The sequence below is a fragment of the Vulpes vulpes genome, chromosome 8, assembly GCF_048418805.1.
Source record: "Vulpes vulpes isolate BD-2025 chromosome 8, VulVul3, whole genome shotgun sequence".
Lineage (NCBI taxonomy): Eukaryota > Metazoa > Chordata > Mammalia > Carnivora > Canidae > Vulpes > Vulpes vulpes.
In genome coordinates this window covers 4149138-4164652 of record NC_132787.1, presented here as the reverse complement: position 1 = coordinate 4164652, position 15515 = coordinate 4149138, and the positions used below count along the sequence as shown (strand labels likewise).

General features: G+C 41.9%; 1 protein-coding gene across 7 annotated transcripts in view; it reads left to right on the top strand.

Annotated features, from left to right (window-relative positions):
- The window catches only part of DIP2B (disco interacting protein 2 homolog B), a 221850-nt gene that overhangs the window by 80708 nt on the left and 125627 nt on the right, over positions 1 to 15515 (top strand). The window lies entirely within an intron of this gene.

Here is a 15515-nt window from a genome sequence, read left to right as displayed (position 1 = left end):
GGAGAGTGAGCAGGAGTGGGGTGGGGGGAGGAGTAAAGGGAGAAGCAGACTCCCAGCTGAGCAGGGAGCCCGACACGGCTGGATCCCTGGACCCCAGGATCACTACCCGAGCTGAAGACAGATGCCCAATTGAGCCACCCAGACACCCCAGAGATACACTCTTTATACAGGAGGGGTTCCTCTATACATACTCTCCTGCACTTTGTACTCATTGTGTCTTTGCTAACTTTCCATTTCAGCATACACAGATTTACTTCATTCTTTTAAGGGCTACATAGGGTAAATTGGAATGGGAAATCCATCCTTTGTTTGACAATAAACTTAAATCATTTAAAAATTATTTTAATTTAAGCAAAGGTGTTTGAGAAGCTGGCATTTTATTAGATTGAAATGTTGATACTCTTCATCAGCATTCTGGTATTCCATATAAAATGATTTTCTTATTTTGTCCACTGTGCTCATTGTTAAGAATTTGCAGACAGGGTGGCTCAGTTGGTTGAGCATCTGCCTTTGGCTCAGGTTGTGGTCCTAGAGTCCTGGGATCAAGCCCTGCATCAGGCTCCCTACTCAATTCACAGTCTGCTTCTTCTCCCTTGCCCTCTACTCCTCTCCTTGCTTGTACTCACACACTCTCTCTCTCTTTCTTTCTCAAATAAAATCTTAAAAAAAAAAAAAAAGAATTTGCAGACAGCAGCTACTTGCTATTCTGATTACTATGGAAAGGGAAAAGGTTAAAATGAGAATGTTATATTAATATAACAGTATTAAGTAGTGCTGTGGCCTTCTATGCATGCAGGAGTGTTATGAAAAATGAGCATCCCTTCTTTGAGTGTTGGGATGTGTGATGTCTGACAGACTGAGGGAGTTTGAAAGGAGGGTTATTGTGAGAACTCACCATGGGACTTGGTGAGGGGGGCTCTTGGACCTTTCCTGTGTGGTCCTGGGCTTTGTCATGGATGACACAGAGTGACACGTGTAATGAATGCTGACTCCCGTTTAGTTGAAACAGTGGAGTACTTTAATCATATTTTTCAGCTTCTCTTGTATAATTATCTTTTCAGTCTTTATGAATATAAAGTATATATTCTATTAAAGTGAACTCTCACAATTAAGAAAGAAGGTTGCAAATTCAACAATAAAGTTCTCTTGATGGTTCTACTTATTGGCTTAGTTGTTTTCAGCCCTTCAGAGTTCTCTTTATCACATTTGGCAAGTATACTTTTCTGCCTCCCACTGGCATGAAGTGAGCACTCTTGCAGAACGTGGTCACACTTAATTCCATCAGGTTGGGTTCAAAGCAGCCATGTGACTAACTGATGTAAGATTCAGAAATAACTCCAGTAATTTTTGGGTTTGACTTACTTTCCTTTCTTTAATACTATCGAGTCATCCACACCTACCTATTTCATTAATGAGCAGAGGACAGGACTCTATTTTTTTCCTGTAAAGGAAGGGCAAACTAAGAATCCCGATTTATAAAAACTGAGTAATCCACTTAATTAAGGTCACGGTAATGACAGTGTCTTGGGAACAGTAGATGAGCCTGCATCTCATGACATATTCTACTTGTACGTGGTTTTGTTAAGTAGTCTTAGTCCTGAACTTATACCCTTAAGAGAGAATCTTTTTTTTTTTTAAGGAGAGAGAGAGAGCACACATGCACACAAGCAGGGTGGGGGGGCAAAAGGGAGGGGAGAGAGAATCTTGATCCTAGGACCCTGAGATCATGACCTGAGCTAAAATCAAGAGTCAAGCTTAAGTGACTGAGCCACCCAGACTCCCCTACCCCCCCCCCCCCCTTTTTAAAGATTTTACTTATTTATTCATGACAGACACACACACACACACACACACACACACAGACACACACACACACACACACACAGAGGCAGAGACACAGGCAGAGGGAGAAGCAGGCTCCATTCAGGGAGCCTGACGTGGGACTCGATCCTGGGTCTCCAGGATCACACCCTGGGCTGAAGGCAGGCACTAAACCGCTGAGCCACCAGGACTGCCCAGACACCCCTACCCTTAAGGAGAATCTTAACACAAGTCCTTTTGTCTGCCTGCCTTGGGTCCCTCACACGCACTGCTCTTCTCCACCCATCTTCTCTCCCCTCCTTATAGACTTTTGGAACATATTATTTTACCTGACTTTTTAACTGCTGCTCACATCGCTCTAAAATGTATCCTTGTAGAGCTCCAGATTCTTCATGAATGCCACTACTTCATCTCTCTGGTCATCTGTAAATGGGTAATCTTATAAGGCAGTCTGCTCTCCTTCTCCTCTTTGTCTAGCAAGAATATAAACGACCATACCGCCTTTCCCTTTTGTGTTCATTCCTTCAAAAGCAGCTTTGATGATGATCCTTTATTAATATCTTTCAAAAGGGTTTTAGATTGCTTTGGTGCTTGCATGTGCGCGCGCGCACACACACACAGCACCGTGGAGTAGCTATGCTGGATATTCATATCCTTGGTTTACAGATGAGGACACTAATAGATGGCTGGAAATGACTTGCTTAAAGTCATGGCACTGGTTAGGAACGCAGCCAGATCACCAACCAGATCATTTTATGCCAAAACCAATGTTGTTTACATGGTCTACCTTGTATATTCAAAGTTTTTTTTCCTAAATGAAGATAATTCCTTTTTGCTATAAGAATTCGTAGTAAATATCTTTTTGCTAGATACATAACATTCCAAAATAATTTTTAAACTGTTCCCAGTTGTTGAACATTTTGGTTTTTCACAGTTTGTCACTATGAAAATAACATAGGACAAATTTTTGTCTTTCTTTTGGATGGATTCCTAGAAGACATATTGGGTCAAAACATAGAAACATTTTAAAGACTCTTGGACACTGCACAATTGTTTTTGCCTGAGGGGATGTTCTGATTTTATTATTTCTTCATATCACCAGATATCCGTATAACAGAGAAAGCTTGACAGGGTGTAATTATAGGCTTTGCTGAGAGAGATTAGAGTCACTGGTTGTTATTTATTAGTTTAACTGTTATCATCAACACCATTTCTATAAAAATTACCTGTTTTCTGTGATGGTAGTAGGAGATTTTGAGATTATGATCTTTTGTATTGTTTTGCTCTTTTCCTGGTCATGTAATTTATGACAGCAGTTCTGTAAGGACATCCGTATTTACATTCACATTCAACTGCTTCCATTTCCTGCAGCTCAACTGAACAGGAAGAAAAATTGAAATATTGGGAACCTTTGTTTTTAATTAGTAAGCCCCTGCAAATGACTGGGAGATGGTGTCAGTTTATAGAACCAGAAAGAGCTATTTTCATGATGGTTAGTAATTAACATTTATTCACTCAGGGTAGGAGACAGGGAAATTCCAGAAGCATGTATGTTTGAATTAAATACATCTCCACCCCTCTGTTTTGTACATATGACTAGTTAATTTAGACATCTGTTGATGTTTCAGTGGATTTCCTAAACTGCCCTATGGACCCTGCTAGCTAGTATTTGATGAAGACAAAATAGTTCTTAGAATTTACTATTTTAGTTGTTAGCAGTATTAATACTAGAATAAGTTGATTGCTGTTCTCCACAGAAAAGCCTGTTATAATGTGCATAAAATGTGGGTGTAAATAACACTTTACGAATGAGGAAAACAAATCGCCCTGTTACCAGTCCCAAACCAGATGCACTTCCTGTGCGGGGGAGCCACCTGATAGCAGTGTGATCTCTCCCTGGAGCCACAAGGGGCAGGCCTCCCGGGGAGCAGGGAGGCTGCGCCCTGGAGCCTGGCCTGGCCTGACATTGGCTGTCTGTCCGTCCGTCCGTGTTCCCCCCCCCCTCCCCCCGTGGATAGCACAGGAGGACATTCACCTATCTGTTCAGATTAACCATTTTAATTGATTAGATTTTAAACTGGTGGCTTGCTTTTTAAAAAAAAGTTTCTATAAAGTTCAGACATTCCAATTTGTCTTTTTTAACTGCCTCAGAAGATTATTTTCCAGAGATAAGTGAGTGTTTGGGAAAAGGCTGATATTTGCTTCTAGTGCTAAAGTTTAAATCATGTCTGTATTTCTTAGTTCATTGATTTGTACAGCCGATTCCTCTTGCTGGAATGTGTCTACTGGAAGGCTCTTCCCAGGATGCCCGCAGGGCTAACTCCTCCTTCAGTTTTTGCTCAGATCTTCAATTGTCAAATGAGTTCTGCTTGATTGCCCTATTGACTTCTACAGCCCGCCTTGTCCATCTGACTCCTCCATACCCTGTGCTCCTTTTTCTGATTTCTTTTTCCGTAACTTTCTACTTACTAACACTCTGTGTCATTTATCCCCCTGTTCTCTTTATGGTTTATTGTCTGTCTCTTCCCTCACTCTAAGCTCTGTGAGGGAGTCTTTGTCTGCTTCGGTGCTCCCTGGTGCCTAGGCCAGTGCCGACTCCTAGCAGGCCATGAGAGTGGGCTGACTGAGAGGTTAGTAACACGGATGTGTGTGCATGCTTATGTATGGTTATGTGGACGATACAGATTGTGGAATGGGTTCACCAGAGAGAGCCTTTGAAGTGAAAGCACATTACTTTTTTATATTTTATATAAAATATTTTATGATTTTGTATATTTGTTTTTTACCTCTCAGCCAGTTTAGTGAGCCCTTCTCTTGCATCTGTAGGCTACTTTTGTTGGCCTTCATTATGCTTCTATGCATGCTTACTACCTCTTGCTTCATATTTAACCTGTTTTTATTCTAGCACTTAAATCTTGCCCTATCTTGTGCCCCAGTCCCTAAAGAACCCAAATCTGTTTGCATATGATTTTGATGCCAGGTGCCATCTTCACGCTGTGTTCTCTGCTCAATCCTATCCTGGTTTGTCACAGTTGTTGCTCCTATTATATAATTCAGCATTCTGATCCTATGAACAGATAGCAAAAATTCTCTCTTGTCATTAGTCACTCAGGGCTGGATCACAAAAGAGCTCTTGGAGTTCTGGAAATCTCCCTTGTCAGCCTAAGCAGGTTCATGTGTTTCCAACTTGAAGCTCTTATATTAATTTACTGAAGTAGTTCCCACTAGGAATCTATGAGTAGGAAGAGAGGAGGCAGAAATAGAGCAGGACTTTGCACACTCACATGTATGGTAGTACCGAAGTTTATGTAATTTAATACATAAGTGTCTCAGCAGTATAATTGGTATCTAGTTAAAATTCAATACTTAATTTAATATTTAAGATGACTTTTTCTTGAGCAGATAAACAAGTGATATAGATGTAACAGGAAAAACAGACAAGGTTATGCCTTTTTAAAAATTAGCAAAGAATATGATGTTCAGAAGATAGGTCCAGGTTGGAAAAGAAGTCTAGACAGAATGGAGGAATTGGGAAGAGAGAATACACAGTGTAAGAAATGGATGCTTAGTTTTTTCTCTGACGACCACCTAGTCTAATAAGCAGGTGTATTAGTTGGGAACTGGGTCTTTTATAAAAAAGGCCCGAGTTGGTCAGTGACATTGAGTCCGGAAAGGAGAATGGAGAGTTGAAACTGGGTACTCCATTTTAGCCACGAGGAAGATTATCGGCTGTCTTTCAGATTTTTAAGCTAGTTGGTCCCCTCAGGTGATTAAAGCCTGGTCCCATTTTTCTGCTGGGGTAGAACCCAGTGGAGGTCTTTTCTCAGGAACTGCCCAAGGATAAATCCACAATGATGATAAAGCCATGGACTGGTTCCAGGCCTTGGCTTGCTGGATTAGAAGAACACTGGGGGAAATGTTGACCTTGGCACTGACCAGAGCACCAAATTCCTTTCTCTGCATTGTTTTGTGTCTCATGCAAGCTCCTGATGGGTTGTGTTCTCCCAGATAGTGATAGTTCAGTAAATACTCTGTTAAATACAGAATAAGCTTTTGAAAGAATTAGATCCAGATGAATTAGGCAATAATTACAATACAAAAGATTTACTCCATGAATCCTTTAAATAGCAGATTCTCTAATGCTTCTAAATATGATTATATATATTCTTTGAGAAACAAATGTATTAAACATAACAAGGAAATCTGTTGACAGCATGGGAACATTTGTCCAACCTCAGCCCATTTCCTTACGTATTAATATCAAGTGATGGTATAAATGGCACATTAGTAGACCGTTTTTATGGCTGCCCTTATAAAAAGTTATCTTTTATTGATTTATACCTTGATTGCATTGTTGACAGATGAAGTGGTATGACACCAGTTCTTTATAAATTGTATAACTTTATGTTTTCGTGTGTGGTCAATATCAAAGTATTCTGTTTGTTTAAAAAGAACATATAACATCATTCCACAGAAGAATTAAGCTGTACGGAAAATTGAGTGGTTCTTCTCACTTCTCCCAAGTAGGCTATATGGCTGATAGAATTATAGATGCACATTTAGATAAGGTATCCATCGTATGTAATGAACAGAAAGAAGTAACATGACAAACTGCTAAAGGTTCCTATACATGACCTAGAAGTTTATATACATATATCCACAATGTACTTTATTTTCCAGATGATGGTATATTTTGAATAACTGTGATCTGGCTTATTAAATTTAGGTGCAGGGTAGTTTGTTGTTTACTCTTTTAATATCCAGCCTTTTATTTTGTTTGTCTTTTGAAGATTTTATTTTTAAGTAATCTCTACATCCACCATGGGGCTCGAACCCCAAGGTCAAGAGTCACTCTACCGACTGAGCCAGCCAGGTGCCCCTATTTATTTTTTTAGTTAAAGTATAGTTGATGTACAATATTACATTAGTTTCAAGTGTACAACATAATGATTTGACAACTCGATGCATTATGTTATTATGCTCACCACAAGTGTAGCTCCCATCTATCACCATGTAATACTATTATACCATTGACTATGAAAGCCTGTATACCTCCCATGCCTTTTCACCCATTTTGCCTATCCCTCCTTACCCTCTAGCAACCATCAGTTTGTTCTATGTATTTATGCGTCTGTTTCTGCTTGTTCGTTCATTTTTGTTTTTTTAGATTCTATAAGTTAAATCATAGATATTTGTCTTTCTCTGACTTACTTCATTTAGCATAATGCCCTCTGGGTCCGTCGATGTTGCTGCAAATGGCAAGGTCTCATTCTTTTTTATGGTTAAGCCACATTCTATTGTGTGTCTATGTGTATGTATATATATGTCTCACATCTTCTATTTTTTATAAAGATTTTATTTATTCATGAAAGACACAGAGAGAAGCAGAGACATAGGCAGAGGGAGAAGCAGGCTCCCTGTGGGGAGCCTGATGCGGGACTCAATCCCAGGGCTCCGGGATCACAACCTGATGCTTGGTGGTAGTTGCAGAGTGAATGGACAGAGAAACTAACAATTATTGAGTGTCTGCTCTGGATTAAGCACTCTGCTAGGAGCTTTACTTACATTATCTCACTTAATCTTTGTTAACAGTACTGTGAGATAGATAGTGTGGCTTTCCTCAGTTTACAGATGGAAGAAACAAGGATCCACACCTTAAGTAACTTGTTAAAAGAGACACAGCTGCTAAGTGATGAGCCAGGTTCAGAACCCAGATCTGTCTGACTTCTAGAAGATCACACAGATATGGAAGATCCAGGAATTTTAAATTAAAAAAAAAATTAAGGATAATCTCATTCCTTTTTTTTTTTTTTTAAGATTTTACTTATTTATTCATGAGAGACAGAGAGAGAGAGAGAGAGGCAGAGAGGCAGAGACATAGAGGGAGAGGCAGGCTCCCTGTGGGGAGCCCGATGCGGGACTCAATCCTGGGACCCCAGGATCACGACCTGAGCCAAAGGCAGATAGATGCTCAACCACTGAGCCACCCAGGTGTCCCTCATTACTTCTTTTCATCCAATCAGGTTTTTCCAGTGATTTATCTTTTATGTTTTTTTTTTTTAATTTTTATTTTTATTTATTTATGATAGTCACACAGAGAGAGAGAGAGGGGGGGGGGGCAGAGACACAGGCAGAGGGAGAAGCAGGCTCCATGCACCGGGAGCCCGATGTGGGATTCGATCCCGGGTCTCCAGGATCGCGCCCTGGGCCAAAGGCAGGCGCTAAACCGCTGCGCCACCCAGGGATCCCTTGTTCTTCTTTTAAAGTAAATTCTTTTTTTTTTTTTTTTTTTTTTCTTTTAAAGTAAATTCTATGTTGCTCACAACCCTGAGATCAGGAGTCTCATGCTCTATGTATGGAACCAGGCAGAGTGCCCTCCAGTGATTTATCTTTCTTCCTTTCCTTTACCTGACAGCATTTCTTTTCAACTACTGAAAAGGAGAGTATTCTCTAGGACTATTAGCTATATATATATTCAGTAGTTTTAAAATATTTTAACTAAGGTGAAGGTCTTTGTTCAAACAGTCTTTTTTTTTTTTGGAGAGAGAGAGGAGAGAGAACCTTAAGTAGGCTCCACACCTAGCATGGAGCAGACACAGGGCTTGATCTCATAACCCCAAGGTCATGAATCATGACCTGAGCCGAATCCAAGAGTTAGACACTTAATTGATTGAGCCACCCAGGTGCCCAAAGTTCAAAAACAGTCTTATACTAACGTGTGATCAAGGGTAGTCAGTAAAAGCAGAGTTGCTCAGATTGGAGCTTGGGGAATTTCCTGGAATTACTAGTGGCTCTGGTACAGCAAGCTTTTAGTCTGAAAACAGAGGAGAGGAAAAGCATCATTCCTCACACAGCTTGCTTATTTCCAGGCTGTAGTTCTTCAACAGTTGGCAAATTTGTAATTGGAATTGTGCTCACACAATTTTTTTTTCTATTTTTAAATGATAGTTTATTTAGATAACATTTTGATGGGGGAACTCTTAGCATATCAAGTGCTTGCTGTTTTAACTTCAAGAATAAAAATAAACACAAGTACAATGCAGAAATGCCATTTTAATTGTGCTAAAACCTTTCATGGAAGCAACATCTATCAGAAGTATTAACACTGGCACAATGTATTGATGAAGCCAGTTCCAAGACTCTTAATGTGTGTACTTAGATAATTTTACATTAGTTTAAGAGTTGCTTTGCAATATTCTGATTTCAAATAAGTAAACCAGATTTACTTTGTAAGAATTCAGTGTAGATCAAAATCTCATGATGTAAGAGGTGTGAAAAAAGTTTTATCAAGAGGATTAACACTGAAAAGTTTGTAAGGGTGTATCTCAACTATATAACAGTTAAATTAGCTTTTAAAAGTTTTAGTACCATGGTTTATGGTTGTGGTGAGGACATCAAGTAGCAGCAGTTATTTGCTGCCACTGACTGAAAATCATCTCATTTATTATGTATTTGTTGGGTTATGGGTATGACTATATGTGACAGAGATCCCAAATAACAGGTGTTTAACTAGAGAGAGATTGATTTCTGTGTCATGTAATGGTCTGCACCAGCATGGCAACTCTGCTTCATTGAGGTCGCTGAGCTTCAGGCTCTTTCTGTCCTGTTCCTTCATCATCCTTGGATTTGTCTGTCAGCACATGGTCTGAGATGGCTGATTACCAAAATCGCAGTTCAGCCATCAGGAAGGGAGAAAAGGAGAGAATGTGCTCTAACACATTTTTTTCTGTGCATACCACACTGGCCAGAACTTCGTTTTTTGACCACACCTAACTGTGAGGGGACTGGGAAATGTGGTCTTTATCCAGTAGTTGTTTTGCTCAGCTAAAAATTCTATTATGAAAGACAAAAGAAGAGATGATGGCGGTACTTGTCTCTCCTTAAACCCCTTGGCACACAAGTTGCTTATGCTTGGCTTTTTTTTTTTGCTTTTATACTTGGCTTTTATTTTATTTTATTTTTATTTTATTTTTTTTTTAATTTATGTATGATAGTCACAGAGAGAGAGAGAGAGAGGCAGAGACATAGGCAGAGGGAGAAGCAGGCTCCATGCACCGGGAGCCTGACGTGGGATTCGATCCAGGGTCTCCAGGATCACGCCCTGGGCCAAAGGCAGGCGCCAAACCGCTGCGCCACCCAGGGATCCCTATACTTGGCTTTTATAATGATGTTTCCTCATCTTTCATGTTCTGTTAAAACATAATTACATTCTGAAAAAAAAACTTCATTCTGAAAAACTGTATTACAAAAACTCATTCCGAATGGGATAGGGAATAAGGAAATAGTATTTGAAATTCATAATGGCAGAGTACTTGTAATGCTAAAATTTAAATACATTTTTTAAAAATTCTGAGTAGATAGCTATAGTACCTAAACATAATTGAACAACAGCATTTTATTATTTCTAGCATTTATTGTGGAATAATGGCTTTTCTTATGACTACCACCACTGTCTATATGAGGAATGTTTATCCTGCTTAATATTTACATTCATGGAATGGCTGGGTGGCTCAGTGGTTGAGCATCTGCCTTCAGCTCAGGGCGTGATCCTGGAGTCCCGGGATCGAGTTCTGCTCCCTGCATGGAGCCTGCTTCTCCTTCCTCTGCCTGTATCTGTGTCTCTCGTGAATAAATAAATAAAATATTTTTTAAAAATTTACATTTCACATATTGACAGCATTCAGAGTTTGTTTTCGTAATACTATATTCTGACATGAAGTGGTATCTTATTGTTTGAGGGACAAGAGTAGACAAAAAAGGGTGTTCTTGGTTTTTTGTTGTTATTGAGGTTATGTAGCAGTTGTGGTGTTTTTTTTCCCTTTAATTTCTAATTTTGATTGTGATTAGTACATTGAGTGAAGTACAGGAAATATCTGTTCAAACTCTGAAGTATTATTCCTCGCATTGTTGTCTTTGCTATTTTAGGAAGGAATTTGTTATTTTTTTTTCCCCTTCAAGTGAAACTACAGGAAAGAAGTAGATTTTTTTGTAATGATATTGAGATTTAAATATCTCTAGAGGAACAATAGACACACACACACTCTCATACACTCCATACTTTATCAGCCAAACCAAAAGTTACAGCCTCTAAATATTGATGTTTTATAAAATTGCAAATTGTTTATAAGAATCCTTGAGCATTTCATCATACTTCTTTCTTTTACTCTACTTTTTTACCTGCTAAGGATATCAGATGCCATGGCAGCTTTCTATTCCAAATTATGTAGCTGCTAGATCATTTTTATTCTTTTTGCTTGTTTCCCTACCCTTGCTCAGAAAGCCTCTATTCTTGAGGATTATTAACATTGAACATACACTCTTTTGCTGAGGCTGCATTGAGGGCTGTGGGTTGTTTTTAATCTTTAAAAATAGTGACCATCAGTTATTTTAAATTTTGCCATGGTAAAAGAGGAACCAGTGGCAACATCTGGCTATCTTTTATGAATATTTGATCTAGGGTGGACCCTTTGGATTTAGGAACTCCCTTTTCCTCCCCATCACTGTTTCTGATGCTGATGGTTTTCTTCTCTTGTCTCTCTCTTCCTCTCTCTGCCTTTTTTCTTTGTAATCCATCCCTTCGGTCACTCTTCAACCGATCTGACATCCCCCCCCCCCCCCCCACCGCTCCCTGGAGCTTCCACCACAAAGTCCCCCAAAGCTGCTCCCTGCACCAGTGATATTCCTTTCATTGACAGTCTCTGCTCTTTCCCCAGGCCTTTATGAAGCCCAAGAAAATTTCAGTTTTTGGTGTTTTTTCTAAAACATAAACTAATCTTCCGTCTTCTCTATTCCTTATCACCTTTTCATGATTTTTGGCTTTATAGGCTTTTTTAGTTGTTTGCTTTGTTTTAATGGGTTCAGAGTGAGAAAAGAAAAGCACGTATGGGAAGTAGGAAAGGAGAACTGGCCTACTGGGACCTTTATATACCCTCTAGATCTTCCTTCCCCGATTCCTTTCAGCTCTCTGGAATCCTGTCATTTCTTCCTGAGGGTGATGTGTTCCGCCCTCCCAAGATAGATCCTGAGTGTATTTGTCTTATTAGAAGCTTTAAAAAGTTATAAAAGTTAGTTTGCTAGTACTACGAATAATGTATTCAACAAGTATTTATTGATCAACACATACTTGCTAGCCTGGATCCCATTATCCTTCCTTCCTTCCTTCCATCCTCCTTTTCTCTTTAAACCCCAGCTCTACATGATTTAAACCAGTAGCCTTCTCACAGGGCCTGCCAGGGAAAATCATGAAACTGGAAATTGGTGCCACTGAAAGTTCTCTTCTGTCTCCCTGAACCCTCAGTGGTGCCTGGCGCACTCTCCGTTTCTCTAGTTAAGTCCCTCTGCCATTCGGGCAGCAGACGCCATCGAGTGCTCACTCTGTGCCAGAAACGAAGAACGTTGCTTGTATTGTCTTTTTATTCTATTCTATTCTATTCTATTCTATTCTATTCTATTCTATTCTATTCTATTCTATTCTATTTATTTATTTATAAAAAACTTGTTTGTTTTTTAAGATTTTATTTATTCATGAGAGACAGAATGAGAGAGAGAGAGAGGGAGAGAGAGAGAGAGAGAGAGAGGCAGAGACCCAGGCAGAGGGAGAAGCAGGCTCCATGCAGGGAGCCTGACGCGGGACTCGATCCCGGGACCCCAGGATGAGGCCCGGGGCTGAAGGCGGCGCTAAACCGTGGAGCCACCCGGGCTGCCCTGTATTGTCCTTTTCATCCTCATAGCAGCGTGTTAGGTTCTATTATTTTTGTTTTACGCTGGGGGAACCGAGGCTGAGAGGGTGGCCGCTGTCTCGGGCGCAGCTGGCTGGCCGCTAGCGGCAGAGCCTAGACCAGCTCGTGCCTCCCGTTCCTCTGGTGGCAGCTCCGCGTCTTCACTAGAACGGTCTCCTCCAGCTCCGGTCGCGCTCGGCAAAGAGCCTTCGAGAGAGCCTTCAGGAGCCGTTAGGAACTCGGGCTCTCCCGTGCGCGTCCTCGTGCAGGGCCAGGGCGCAGTCTCCGGCTCACGCTGTCACCTGCAGACTGGGGCTGAGCTTACGTCCTTTCATAGAGGAAGAGGAGTTAAAGCCCTACTGCACTTGCCGCCTCTCGTGCGTCTTGACAGACACAGAAAATGCCAGTATTTGTTCACTACAGCGGGGTAACAAAGGCCGTTTGCCCACTTGAGGTGGCTGCCCCAGCGTTCCCAGCTCCCGTGAGCTCGGCCGGGCTGACCCAAGGGCTGAGGAGGAGCATTTCCGCACCCGTAACGGCCTCGCAGGGGGAGCACACACCCCGCGTTCCCAGCATAGGTTGACAAGCCCGGGAGCTAACCCGAGGGGAGCCCATGCCCCAGCTCGGGATCTTATTCCTTCTGATCTTTTCAGGAATTTTAGTCTCTGTCAGTCACGTCATTCCTTTGCCGTACTTGATCATGTTCTCCCTTGCTTAAAGGCCTTCAATGGCTTGTTTCTTATTTGTAGTCAAACCCTAAATCCCTCTGCCCCACAGGACCCCATCCCGGCTGCTCCAGCGCCTCCTCTCACTGCCCCCACCCTCTGGCCGCAGGGCGCTGGCCTTCAGCTGTGCTCCCTCCGGCCCACACCCGCCCCCCTCGCGTCTTCACAGGGGATGTGTGAAGCAAAGCACTGTGGGGCCGCAGCCACCTGCCCCCAGCTCCTGTTTCATTTTCAAAATATTTAGACATACCTGTTTTTCTTAGGTCTCAGCTTAACCGTCACTCCCTCAGAGCACTTCCCCAGCTGCCCGGACCAGGCCAAGTCCCGGGTTCGAACCTGCCTGCGTGGTACCGGGCACCGTGCCTGCCGCAGCCCCTGTGGGAAGTCCTCAGCCCCCTGGGCCCTGCACTGACGGCCTCTTTTTAAGCCCTTATCCCACTGGTAATTCACTCACTGCTTATAGGATTGCTTTCGGATGCCTGTCTATGCTGGAAGAGACTAGGCTGTAAACTTCATGACCATGATTCAGTTTGGGGACCGTGTCTGTTCTCGTCTCATACCTTCTAAAGTAGTGCTTTGCAGATCGTAGTATTTGTTGGTTGAGCCAGTGTTTGAACCTCTAACACCTCTTTCTCTCTACCATATACATTTGTTTCTTCTTGAAGAAAAGAAAAAAATGACTCCCTCCCCTTGACTCTGTAGCCTCCTGTAGAGACTGCCCGTATCTCATTCACTTTCTAACAAAACACGTTGCAAGGAAAAAACCTGTTGCTCTTACTTCGCCTCTTCTCCATTCTCCAGTACTATAAATATTTGTCTTCTCCCTTCACTGTTCCTTTAAAACAGTTCTTGTCTGGGCCCCTGTTGATGTAGCTGTCAGGTCCAGCAGGTATTTTTCAGTCCTTATTTCACATTTGTGACAGTACATTACTCATCTTCTCCTTCTCTCTTTTCTTCTCCCTCCTCCCTCTCTCTGGTCCCCCCCATTCCCTGCTAGTCTCCCTGCTGTGCCCCAGTATCCTTTAGTTTTCCTCTGCTCATTCTTTACATGTTAGTTTTCTCCCAGATTCCCCTTCTGGCCGCCTTCTCTTCTCACACTGCATTCCTTCTGATGATGTCATTCACACCCAAGCCTTCACTTACCACCTCCTACGCTGATGCTGAATATCTGTATGTCTGTCCTAGAGCTCATCTATCGTATTGCCTACTGGATATCTCCCCCCCCCCCCCTTTTTTAAAGATTTTATTTATTCATGAAAGAGAGAGAGAGAGAGAGAGAGAGAAGCAGAGACACATGCTCCCATACAGGGAGCCCAATGTGGGACTCGATCCCAGGACCCCAGGATCACGCCCGAGCCAAAGGCAGATGCTCAACCGCTGAGCCACCCAGGCGTCCCTGGGTACCTTCTTTGGTCTTGACTTGCTACACGTAATAATGCCAGGCAAATGGCATTCAGCAAACGTGGATCAAAGCAGCCTTAGATTTGGAGCTCGTTGGCTCCTCATTCCTACAGATGAGGAGAGTGAGGCTCAGAGGAGGACAGCGGCTTGCCCAGGACTAGCGGCTTCCTTAGTCTGGAACAACTAGGGAAGAAAACATGTTTCCCGACACCTGGAATCTGAGTTCATAAATCTGTGCCAAACACATAAAGATAATCCGTTTTCTGTCCATCCCACTGGAAAAGCGCTGGCCACTGACCCAGACGAGCTGCTCATTTTGTGATGCACACACTGTAGCAGTGCCAGTGTTCTCCCTACTTATGGTTTTCCCTGTGTGCCTTTGGTTTCCGGTATGAATTGGCTACCAACAGAATTCTTCATCTGTTTGTAAATTTTCACTTTATTTCTGCACTGGCAAGATGACATAGTGAGATTTTGAGCAGTGGTTAATTTTGTCTATACCATCGATAAAGGAATGCCTGGCGCGTGACCTGCTTACTCCAGATTCAGTGATTCATGTAGATGTTACTACTTACGCCTGGTTTTATTTTATTTTATTTTATTTTATTTTATTTTATTTTATTTTATTTTATTTTATTTTATTTTATTTATTTTTTATTTTTTAAAAGATTTATTTATTTATTTATGATAGACAGAGAGAGAGAGAGAAGCAGAGACACAGGAGGAGGGAGAAGCAGGCTCCATGCTGGGAGCCCGACATGGGACTCGATCCCGGGACTCCAGGATCGTGCCCTGGGCCAAAGGCAGGTGCTAAACCACTGAGCCACCCAGGGATCCCCCTTACGCCTGG